This window comes from Eptesicus fuscus, chromosome 10, assembly GCF_027574615.1.
Source record: "Eptesicus fuscus isolate TK198812 chromosome 10, DD_ASM_mEF_20220401, whole genome shotgun sequence".
Classification (NCBI taxonomy): Eukaryota; Metazoa; Chordata; class Mammalia; order Chiroptera; family Vespertilionidae; genus Eptesicus; species Eptesicus fuscus.
In genome coordinates, this window is record NC_072482.1 from 49867982 (window position 1) to 49880452 (window position 12471).

Below are 12471 nucleotides of genomic sequence, written 5' to 3' on the forward strand. Positions count from 1 at the left end.
GAAACAATTCAGACACTCTCAGCAAGGTTAAAATGCTATTTTGGTTCAACAGAAAACTATGTTGTAAATACACTCATAGTTTCAAAACAGGTTCTATCAATTGTGATCTAGTTTAATAAAATACATCTTATCTTCTGCATTATTGCCTGATGTCAGATTATTAAGAAAACCTTAGAGAAAGAGATCTATTAAATAACACTTTTTATTTGTGTATTAGAAATTTGAACACAAACATAAGGTTAAACAGCCAATAAAAATAAGCATTATTTTTTCTGAAAATTTCTCTAATTTATTCTTGCTCTGTGTTTTTATTGAAGTTAATTTTAAAAGTAATATTATATCTAATCTCACCTCCCATTTTCTTTTGTGAATGGAATGATAAAAAGAACTAAAATATTAAGTAGAGCTTTTAAAAATTATTGGCAATCATCTAAGGATTATACAATAAAAACAAAAATCAATTCCACCTTATTTTCTAATTTAGTGGCTTAATGCAAATAGGCATGACTTGGAAGCATAGAAATCAAAGCAAACCAAATGTAATTGTTGTTTCCTCAGTAAGGGAAAGTGGGTTATGATTTTTGTCAGTATATATCTTATGGATTATAAAACTACGTATATAATGCTTGTTTATAATACATACATAATAACAAAATTTAAGATTAATGAACAATATTAGTAATATCCAGGTGCTCACTTCAGCAACACATCTATATCGGCAAGTGGGTCAGACTTGGATTCATGTCTTGTTTTTCAGTTGAGATAACAACTACCACTGTGCTGCCACGTCTTATTTCCTCTTTCACTATGTTCTCTCCACACCTATTCCAATCCGTTTCCTCCATTCCCCAAATTTTCTGCCTGAGTGTCATTGCCATCTGTGTATTGGATAAGAGTTCTCTAAACTTCAGTTACTTGGTAATATTCTTTTTTGGATTTGATGGTAGGCTCCTGGGAGTTCACTACATTTGCTTTCTTGATAGCCTTGCAAACATGTACATGAATATCAAATACCATATTAAAAGTGTAATAAAGGGTTATGTTTATATGTTTTAAATAAAATAAGAAACTTCCTTTACTGATTTTCATATGATGAGGAATTGTTTACTTTTTCCTCCTCCATTTTTATTGAGATATAATTGGAATAAAACACTATAAATTTAAGGTGAACAGCATAATTACTGGACACATGTATATTTTGCAAAATGATTACCACAGGAAGTTTAGTTAACATCCATCACTTCATATAGTTACAATTTTTTTCCTTGTGATGAAGACTTATAGGACCTACTTTCTTAGCAACTTTCATATATACACTCAGCATTGTTAACTACAGTGTAGTTATCATGTATGTTTACTTTTACTTTCACTTCAGAAAATGAGTTTACCCTTCATTGGATAAAGCATTAGCTGTAAAATAGATGATAAACAAGTTCTTGCTATTTTTGACATTTTAAATGTTTTCATCTCAGGCATTTTAATTTTTAAGCACACACCTTTTAATTTTTCTCCATCTTTATATATCTTGGCTAAAAATGTATTATGCTTCACTAGAATTTTTATGGAAGTAAATATAGTAATACTGGTAGTGAACAGTGGACAATGCCCATTTAAAAGACTTGTTGTGACCTTTTCTTTTAAACTTTAGATATGTATTTAATAAGACAGTGTTCATTTTCTATTTGCTTCAGAGTAAGCCCTTTGCTGTCAATATGACAAAAATCAAGTAAAAACCTGGCTAGTAGAAAGCAGAATAATTTATCCTCTACTGCATATCATGAAACATTAAAAAAGACTCCAAATTCTGAAAAATCTTCAAATACATGTAACTAACCAAAAGGTAGAGTAAAAAAAAAAAAAAAAGTGAAGCATTTTTTTCAGTAGCATCAAAGGAACTGAAATGACTGAACAGTTAGTGAATGCTTGTTAGGTCAGATAGTGTTATCATTTCCTAAGAGCTTCTTTGATTTTTAAGAATATAATCTTTTGAGTACTTGCCATTGAACAGATTGCAAGAGGATCCATATTGGCCCACAATGACTGCCACTAGATGTACTTAGTAATAAGCCCTATTATCAGACCATCACTCCTCAAGAGTGCATGCTGTGCAATCAAGGAGCTTCCTCCTCATTCATTTCAGATCGTTATGAATGAACAACATAGAACACTAGGAAACAACTCAGTTTTTAGAATTTTTAGAGATTAAAAACATTCAAATCAGAAGAATATAAATACATATATTCACTTTCTGGTGACTTTTGTGATCAGTTACTCCATCAATCCTTTTTAAGAAGGGATTTTTAAGAAGTCCATCTGTTTCTTATAATTAGTCCTTAAGCTCAACACCGTGCCCCACTAATTGGGCAGCTGTGGCACACAGATCATCTTTTTCCATGAACTTCCACCCTTTCTTCAAAGCAACTTTTCCACAGGTCAAGGGTAAGTGACGGAGGCACCAGGAGGAGGATGCAGTCTTGCCCTGCATCTTTACCCCGAGACTAATGGACGATCACTGTAACAGACGGGTAATGGATGACCTCTGCTCATCAGAGGGCTTGGCACACTCTTATTTTCCTATCCGTAAGTAAATACAAATATTCTTTTAGAAAATACATAGATTTACCTTTTAACTCTTCATTTTCTTTTTTTTTAAATATGTTTTATTGATTTTTTACAGAGAGGAAGAGAGAGGGATGGAGAGTTAGAAACATCAATGAGAGAGAAACATCGATCAGCCGCCTCCTGCACACCCCCTACTGGGGATGTGCCCTCAACCAAGGTACATGCCCTTGACCGAAATCGAACCTGGGACCCTTGAGTCCGCAGGCCGACGCTCTATCCACTGAGCCAAACTGGTTTCGGCTTAACTCTTCATTTTCATTAAGTTAAAGATAAAATCAAAATAGGCTCTAGAGGGCTCAGGGTGAGTCATAGAATTTCTTGGTTGCTCTGTTATAAATCAAGATAGGAAGAGAAGACCCTAAATGGTGGTGCCAAGAACCCCTCAGACTTAAGTCTGTGGGTTTCCTATTTAGTCCAGCCAGTGAGCTGCTTTCATTTAAAATCTCACACCCCCAGTTTCCATCAGAGTCAGCTTCTCAAATCACTAAGCCTCCTAAGGAAGGACAATGTGCCATTATCCTATTTTGCCTTATAATGTGGTTTGGTCAACTTTTTCTGGGCAGGCCATATGGTATCTGTCACAACCAGTCAACTCTGTCATTGTAGTAGGAAAGCTGCAGTAGACAATACGTACATAAATGAATGTGTGACTGTGCTCAAAGAAAACATTACTTGTGGTAAAAAAATGTGAATTTCATATAATTTTCACCTGTCACAAACTAATAATGTTCTTTTGATCTGTTTTCAAACATTTAAAAATTTTAAAAACTCTATTTAGCTTTCTGATTGTACAAAAACTAGCAGTGGGCTTGTTTTTTTAGCATTCTTGGAACATCCATTGCCAATGGCAGTTTAGCCATATGGTAATATATTCTATTTAATGCAGGATGCCATCCTTACCTTAACCCAAACTAAAGCAAAGTAAATTCACTCCTTTGCATATTCACACTTGCATATCACGGACTTCAAAGATTTATGGATGGACTTTTATAAACTGTATTTGCTTTCTTTCAGTCAAATAAATTATGAGGGCAAATTTTAAAAGCCCTCATAATTTTTAACCAGCAAATTTCTTTCAGATTCAAGGGTATATTTTGCTTTATACATACCCTTAAGTAATTCCCAGCCAGGAATAATACACGGTGTGGTGACTACCCGTAGCTTCAGAGAATTTAGGTAATTTTCTATATACATTATAAATCTTGTCACTCCTTTTAAAAGCACATGCCAACTAAATTTCAGAATATGCTAAATCTTTACTTAGAAGTCCAATTTGTTAGTGATACCTCTGATAAAATAAATAATAGACAAAGAATTGCATAATTAATGGCACTACTAGGTTCTGGTAAGGATTACCCTGATTAATATTCAGCCACCTTCAAGGAAGTCACTGGATATCAACAGTTAGCTATCTATTCATAGCACTGCCTTGATAATGCTATTGTTACAATCTCCTTTCCTGCATATACTTCTTTAATTTTTGACTTTTGCAAATTTCTGTATGTGGGTCAGGGATCAGAAAACTGTCCACTGCCAAAGCACTGACCCAAATGGTCCTAAGTACCATCCTCTAATTTCCTCAGTAACATCCTCTAATTTTTAGGCAAATCATTGGGCCCCATTATATAATACTTTCCAAAGATGCCAGGTTTAATTTTGACACAAAGTGTTTTCTTTACTGTGGCTTGGGTGTCCTTACCTCTTTCTTTTGCAATTGTTTATTTCTAATTGTCCCTTGTGCATTCTCCTTCTAACTTCATCACCATCAGACACAGTAATTTCTTTTTATCTACAGCTTATTTGTATTCTCACCTGAGAAGGTGCACCATCTCAGTAGGTCAAGCTTCCCCTGAACCCAGTTATTCCCACTGTGCAAAGCCAAGTGGGCTTGAACGTCCCATGTAGAATAGGCAGCATATGGTTGCTACCATCAATATAGTTGGAACATCTGTGTATGAATTCGTGCTGTGTGGGCATCAGTTTAGTTACATTCTCTTATATGGGTCTGAGAGGATGCGCAATGGGAATAAGGCTTATGGATAATGTAGCAAAGAAATAGGGAAGTAGGTTTGAGAGATGTGTTTACCTACTGACTGAGACAGCTTTATTCTGCTTTGGTGGTAGAATAAGGATAACTGCAATTGCTCATTTCTCAACCTGAAACCTTAAAAGATATCCCATAAATGAATTAGGGAAGAGTTGGGAAAATGATGATCTTTAGTTCAATCCCTTAGAAAATTAATAGCAATTAAAACAATGGAAACACAACACTGACAATACTTATATGTGCCCATCACTGTCCTAAAGACTTTATATGGATTATATTTTCTAATGCCCTAAAAACACTATATGTTAAGTCCTGTTGTTATACCTCTTTTATAGATGAACAAACTGAGACACCGGTGAGGTAAATTATACAATTGTAAGAGACCAAAACCAGGTTATGAACTGATATATTTTGACTGTTATATATTCTTTAATATATATCATAATTTTATATATCTATATCTGTATGTATGTATGTATTTCTTTATTTTCCTCCTGTTTCTAAAAAAAAATCTCAAGAACAAATGACTATAATTAAAATTTGTAAATTTGTATAATTCCCTTTCACTGGTGACACTAGCTCAAGGGATTTGGAGATATACTAGGGAACAGTGGCTGTATGAAAATTAGTAGGCATGGTAAATGGAAAGAATAATAAGTACCTCTCCTCCAATACCAGTAAGTGGCAACTAATCAGATGCTTATTTAATAGACTTAGTATTGGCAAGGAAACATTTTTTTTACAGAGTAAAGAATCATGTGTTTGCTATATTAAAAAAGACATGTGATATAAGGAAAAAATAGAGGAAAGAATACCACAAAATATCCGAATTTTTAATCTAAGTTTACATGAAAATTCTGACTGACACTGGACATTTACAAGGACTATTAGAACTAATTTCATTTTAGTATGATTCCACAAACATTATTGACCTGCTATTTTAACAAGGCACATACGGTCCTCAGAATATTTCCATTAAAAATACCAATAAGTAAAAATTAGATTTGGAGTAGAGTTTTATATCAGATCCCTTTTTCTCTGTTTTAATTATAACCAGCAATTAATTAAAAACAAAATAAAACCAAAGAAGAGAGGAAATAAAAAAATAGTAATGTGAATTTAAGGAGAATATGATCTTCACAGAATCAAAATGTAAATGGAAGATTCTTACACTGAATTTTTCAGGACATTTTGTGACCTAGATATCTGGTAAATTCTGAAGAAATAAGTTCTCAACAGATATAGGAAAAGCAGTTATAATCCTAAAGAAAATTAGACTCCGTGTGTACATTTAAGTCCTGTGTGGCACAAGAAAACATTTGGAGTTTAATTTCAAAGCTGTAAGTTGAAGAAATGTGTAAAGTTGCCCAGCTCTATTTACAAATGCTGAAGGAATTAAAAACAGATATAAAAGCCATGGAGAAGCAAAAATCAGAGTGAGTCTTTACTGTATGTTGAGGAAATGATGGAATACAGCTTGAAATTGACATGGGATCATTTCTGCTGGGGGAACTAACCAAGAAGTGAGAATTAGCACAGTACTGAAGGGGGCTTGACTCAAATAGAGGACTTGATTTGAGAGAGTTAATACAATTAAAGTGGCACTGTGGAGTACCTTAAATATTACATGGTAAAACAATTGTTCTCCTCCCCCCCCCCCGCCCCGAGGAATGATAGAGCCCTAAGTAAATTAGATAAACCAAAGTAAATTTCCTATAAAAAAACAATTGTTGTTCTCTCCCCCGACCCCAGGAATGATAGAGCCCTAAGTAAATTTGCTATAAAATCTGCTAATATGTGAAAAGCTTCTGGGGACTTTATTCTGTTAGGAAAGTGCAAGATCATCAAGAAGATACCAACAACAACAACAAAAAAAGGAAGCAAAGAAAAGAAGGTAGATGTTGATGAAGAATTCCCCCCCCCCTTTTTTTTTTTTTAATGATATGAATGTGTTTATTTTTATGGCCCTTGCCTTCTGCTGATCTGTGGAGATAGGCTCCATCAGTAGGGCTGTGTGGTGCCTTGTATCTGCTTGCCTTTTGAAGTCCTATTTACCATGGCCAGAAGACTCAGTTTTTGGAGAAGCTCTTGGTGTGTTTAGAAGGATATGTTCCCAGAAAGAGTGAGAGAGATTTGTAACCCAGACTAATGACGTCAAATACCCTGTTTTCCCCTGATTTGTCTTTTGATCCATCCTGTTCCGGTTTAAGAGAAATAAGGGAGCTGCTAATGGGATTGGTGCCATTGTGTCTAATTTCTTTACTTTGAACGCTCTCATCTCAGAGACCTTATTCATGGTCTTGTGTTTGTTCTAAAGGCTCATCAGTTTCTCTTTTTCCCTGGACGTGGAATCCAGATCTTCACTTTTGAAACAAAATTTGAATTATTGACTCTGGAACCCCAATTTCCTTTTCAAGTTTTTCTCTGAAATCAATCCCAGGATATGGATTGTTCACAAATGTTATGATGAGGCTGTGTAACTGGAGGAAGTGTAGCTGGTACAACGGTCAATATTCTGTCCTTTGAATGTTCTCTTCAGGATGATCTTTGTCTTGGTTTGTTTATAAGTCCTCCACAGGTTCAGGTCTTTTCTGAAATTGGTGCCAAGCTCTTTGATTTGAAACTAAATCTGGATTTCAAATTCTTCTGTGTTGATTTCAAAAGTGAGCATAGTGTGGATAAGGTTTTTGGATGAATGCTTTGATGAGGATTTTCTATTGATCTTATCTGAATTTGGTGCTGCTTCGCCTATGCTTCATTGCTGTGATCTTGTTGGAGAGTTGTCTTGAGCCATGTTGGAATAGAGTCCTCTGAAGTCTTAGAAGAATTTTCATTGTGACCTGGGAAGAGTGGCCGAGAAAATTACAAGGAATAGTAAACACTTATGATAAAAGAAAGGAAATTAACTCCAAGTTTTACACATTTGAGGACCAAGAAAATTATAGTAGTAACCAAAAAAAAAAAAAAGCTATTGGATAAGTAGAAATTTCCATCATGAGAGCAAATAAATGTTATTTTAGACATTTTGACTTATTGACTAGGAGCCCAGCGCTCGACTTGAAATTGCACTGCGCCGCCCACCCTTGAGTCACTGGTCCAGCCCTGCCTCCCTCTCCAGCCTTTGAAGCAGTGGCAGTCGCTACTGATCAGGCCCTTCCCCAGCGCAGGAGCACAGAGGCCCCTGCCGCCCCACCCCCGAGGCTGCGCGCACAACCTCCTCTTGTCCGGTTGACCCTTACAGCATCCGAGTTAATTAGCATATTTCTCTATTATCTATATCTATATCTATATCTATATCTATATCTATATCTATATATATCTATCTATATCTATCTATCACATATATATATATATATATATATATATATATATGACAAATAAATAAATGTTGCTGTCATCCATAGACAGGTGAATCTAAAGATCTTAGAGATCATATTGACAGGAGATTGAAGGGAATTGGTAAGATTTTTACAACAGTAAGTATATTAAAAGCAGAAGTTCAAGGTCTAAGCAAGTGAAGGCCATTGAGACAGCAGGATCAGAGGAGCAATTCTGGGGTATGGGATGGGAATGGGGGATGAGGACAAATATGTGATACCTTAATCAATAAAGAAATTAAAAATAAATAAATAAATAAATAAATAAATAAATAAAAATAAAATAGACCCAGAAAAAAAAAATAAAGTACACTCTATTTAATGAAAAAGAAGGAGCATGTTTAACAATGAAGGAGTAATTGACCATCATTAAATAAACAGAGTTAGAGGAGGAAAGGAATTAAATAAAATTCTCAATGTATTTATGGAAAAGAAAGAGTTTTAAAACACCCTAACACATATATCAAGTGATTCATAATCCTCTTTAATTCATTTCCAGTGTGTTGAAATTATAATTTTCAGTTTTCATATATTTGACTCTGACAAGGTATGGAGGGCTAAGAGTGAGTGTCTTTGCCTTGTCACCAAAGTCAGTGAGCCAGCCGTGGTGTCTATTGCTCAGCTGTTTCTTGAAGGAACAGAGATCCCACAATAAATGAAGCAAACATTTCCAATAAATAGTAGTTTAATACACAGTCGAAGCGGTAAAATTTCACAGTGGTAATTTCTCTGAATGATCCTAGAATGCTAGGGCACCTCTTGCTTTTACACATGGAAGTGAACACTCTTAATTTGGATGCATGAGGGGTCATGCTTTAATCATAATTCTAATAACATTTCAGTAATCTTAGTTAAAGTAACTCTAATAATATTCTTCACAGCTGTTAGTAATGTTATTTTTTTAAACAGAAACCCCTTATGAAGTACAATTATAACTAGTAATTTATATTCTTAGATTTGAAGGTTAACTTAGAAAAATTTTCTTAACTTATTTCTAACCTCAAATATGATCTGGTTTCTTGGTTGTTGCTGTCTAATTACATAGTTTTGCTTAGTTGTGTGTCTTTCATCAAATAGTATATATATATGTGTGCAATTCATTCATGAGAAGTAGGTCAGAAGAGAAATGTTACTATCCACAAAACTTTAAGATATTTGAAAACATTGATTATGCTTTTCATCTCTTTCCCAATCTAGAAAAAAAAATCTGCTTGACACAATTGAAGTGATAATAAATATTTACTGAATTAATAAGTTGCTATCTGCATGTTTCAGAAAAAGAAGCCAATCACAAAGACCACAAATCATTCAATATCACACATAGAACTTGATTAAAACAAATGATGGGGTAGATATTTCCATATTCTTGGCCAGATAAAAGACCATTCTCTGAAATTATTCAGTTAATTAAAATTTTGTTTGATTTGTTTTGTTTTGTTTTCAGTTTTTCTTTGATGTTCAGGTTTAGTTTCTCCTATAACATTATCTCTCTGCAAATTCCATTCCCAGCAGGACCAGAAAAGACCTAACACCTCAGATTTTTCTCCTTTTTCTATATCAAATTTTATTATTTTAGGTCATGAGTCTTAAGTAGTTCTAATTTAACAAGTTATTGGGTTAAAAATAGCAAATATTGTCTTGTTCCAATTGAATGCATGCATCCTACAAAACAATGTGTGACTGTTTTAAAAGCACATGTAGAATTTCCATGTGGGAAGTAAATGTTACCTCACAGGACTGAGAACTCCCTGTGGGCAGGCACTTTGTGGCCCTCACTGTGATTACACCTGTCACTGCGGGTGATTTTTGGCTGGGATTCAATATGTATTTTAATAAATTAAATCTTAAATGCTTCTAATATGAAATAAACAGTAATGGAATCTATTCTATTTATTGCTGCTTGAAATTTAACTGTCATAGTTGCAATCCAGGACACTATTATCTGTGCTGGTTTTAATGAGACTACTAGCAAAGAAAAGTACTCGAGTCTCATTTTGTGCCTGTGTCCAGAAATAGCTTACTGTTAACACTGAGGGATAACTTACTCGTGATATCATTTAAATTTAAATGAATGACTTATAAATGAACACTCCTCTATTGCATTGCCCTTAGCTAATATTGTTATGTAACCTAAATATGTATTATATAGTCAGAAGTTTAAGTGATCAACAGCTGAATGTTTTCCCCTGAATTATTTTTGCAATATTTTAAAAGTAGGCAAGATAAGTTTCTCTATTTTTTTAACTTCAGCTAATGTACCCAATAGCAATGTAAAGAAGCAAAGATGTTTTAAAAGATTCAGAAGAACAGTTGAAAACAACTTTCAGAGTTCTACACATAGCATGGAATAATAAGTGGATCTGAAAATTAAATTTATTGGATGAAGACAATCATTTAAACATGATTTAGAGTTCATTAATACCTTAATTATATATTTTTGAAATATACACTGAGTGGCCAGATTATTATGATCTCTGAACACATAATAATCTGGCCACTCAGTGCGTGTGTGTGTGTGTGTGTGTGTGTGTGTGTGTGTGTCTATATATATTAGAGGCCTGGTGCATGAATTCGTGCATGGGTGGGGTCCAGCCAACCTGGCCAGGGGGAGGGGACATGGGCGGTTGGCCTGCCTGCCTGCTGGTCGAACTCCTGGTTGAGGGGACAATTTGCATATTAGCCTTTTATTATATAGGATATACACAGAGTGGCCAGATTATTATGCGTTCAGAGATCATAATAATCTGGCCACTCAGTGTATTTTACTTTACCTATAATAAAGTAAAAATAAATCTCTTAAAAAAGAATGACTTTTTAAATTTAAAAATCAAACACTGTTTATTGTGATTGAAAATAATCTCATAAGAATAGGTTAAGAAAACACCAAGCTACTAAATTTATAGAAAATATTTATGTTTTTTAATGGTACTATCATTTTGATGTTTCCTGTGTGACATTATCAATACACAACATAAATCATAAAATGTATTATTTTATAATTAAGATATAATAATGTAATTTAGAGCAAATCTCAAATTTATTTTATGTGCACAGCACTATAGGGCACTTATGTGAATGTTACAGATCCACCCTTATTATCATTTTTGCTGAATGTTAATATAATGTATTCCTTTTGTTTTAAATCATATTAATTTACTAACATTTAACCTGAGTCTTTGGTAACAGCTGGAACATGAACAAAGATGCAATACTCTTGCCTTCTAATAATGCAATTTTGATAAAAAGTATTAGGGAAATGTAGCAAGGAGAATTGAATGACCTCATTTGATATAAACATATATAATGAAAAAAATGCTAAAACTATTGGCACAATGTGATGTTAGAAGAGTATGCATTATATATAGATTTATTTTAAAGAGTAGAATTTTGCACTGATGAGAATGTACTTTGTATATTGGTGGCAAAAATTAGAGGAATTAGTATAATACAAATACTAGATAATATGGATTCATAGTTGTTTATGTAAAAATATACCTGTGTAAATGTTTGTTACACAAAAATGAAAAGAGACAATTTGGAATAAATAACAAAATCATATGATAGTTAAATGTTTTCATGAAAAATCTAATATTTAAAAAATAAGTGTAAGTCAAATTAATATCATTGTTAAAGTCATTTTAGAGTTTTTGAAATGAATGCCATTGATTAAATTTTTTTTAAAAAATACATAAAATGTATGATTTTCCAGTACAAATTTAAAGATACAGTTATAATGGTGAAATGTTCTATAGCTACATTTATTTACGATCTAGGGCAGTGGTCGGCAAACTCATTAGTCAACAGAGCCAAATATCAACAGTACAACGATTGAAATTTCTTTTGAGAGCCGAATTTTTTAAACTTAAACTTCTTCTAACGCCACTTCTTCAAAATAGACTTGCCCAGGCCATGGTATTTTGTGGAAGAGCCACACTCAAGGGGCCAAAGAGCCGCATGTGGCTCGTGAGCTGGTTTGCCAACCACGGATCTAGGGGAATGGATTATATAATTTAAAACAAATAATTTGATACCATATATTAAGGCAAAATTGTCACTGCAGTTCTAAACCTGCTGCTACTAGTGAAGAATGGCAAATCAGTGGTTAGGCCGCAGGATGGTAAATAGCATATTTCACACAGGCAGGACCAAAGTGGCTTTGGAGTTGGAGGTAGAGATCAGGAATCATTGAAAATAGGACTTCCTTCAAACAGTTACACTTATTGTGTGTGTGTGTGTGTGTGTGTGTGTATGAATATATGTCTGTGATTGACATTTAACAGATAACTATTTCCTATATCCACAAGCTACTTGCTTTTGTTTACAAAGAAGTTACTTGAAGGATACAATAAGATCTTTAAAAAACTTTTATGCCAAATTATGAGTCATAATTATATTAATATATTTCATATCCAAGAAATATCAGTC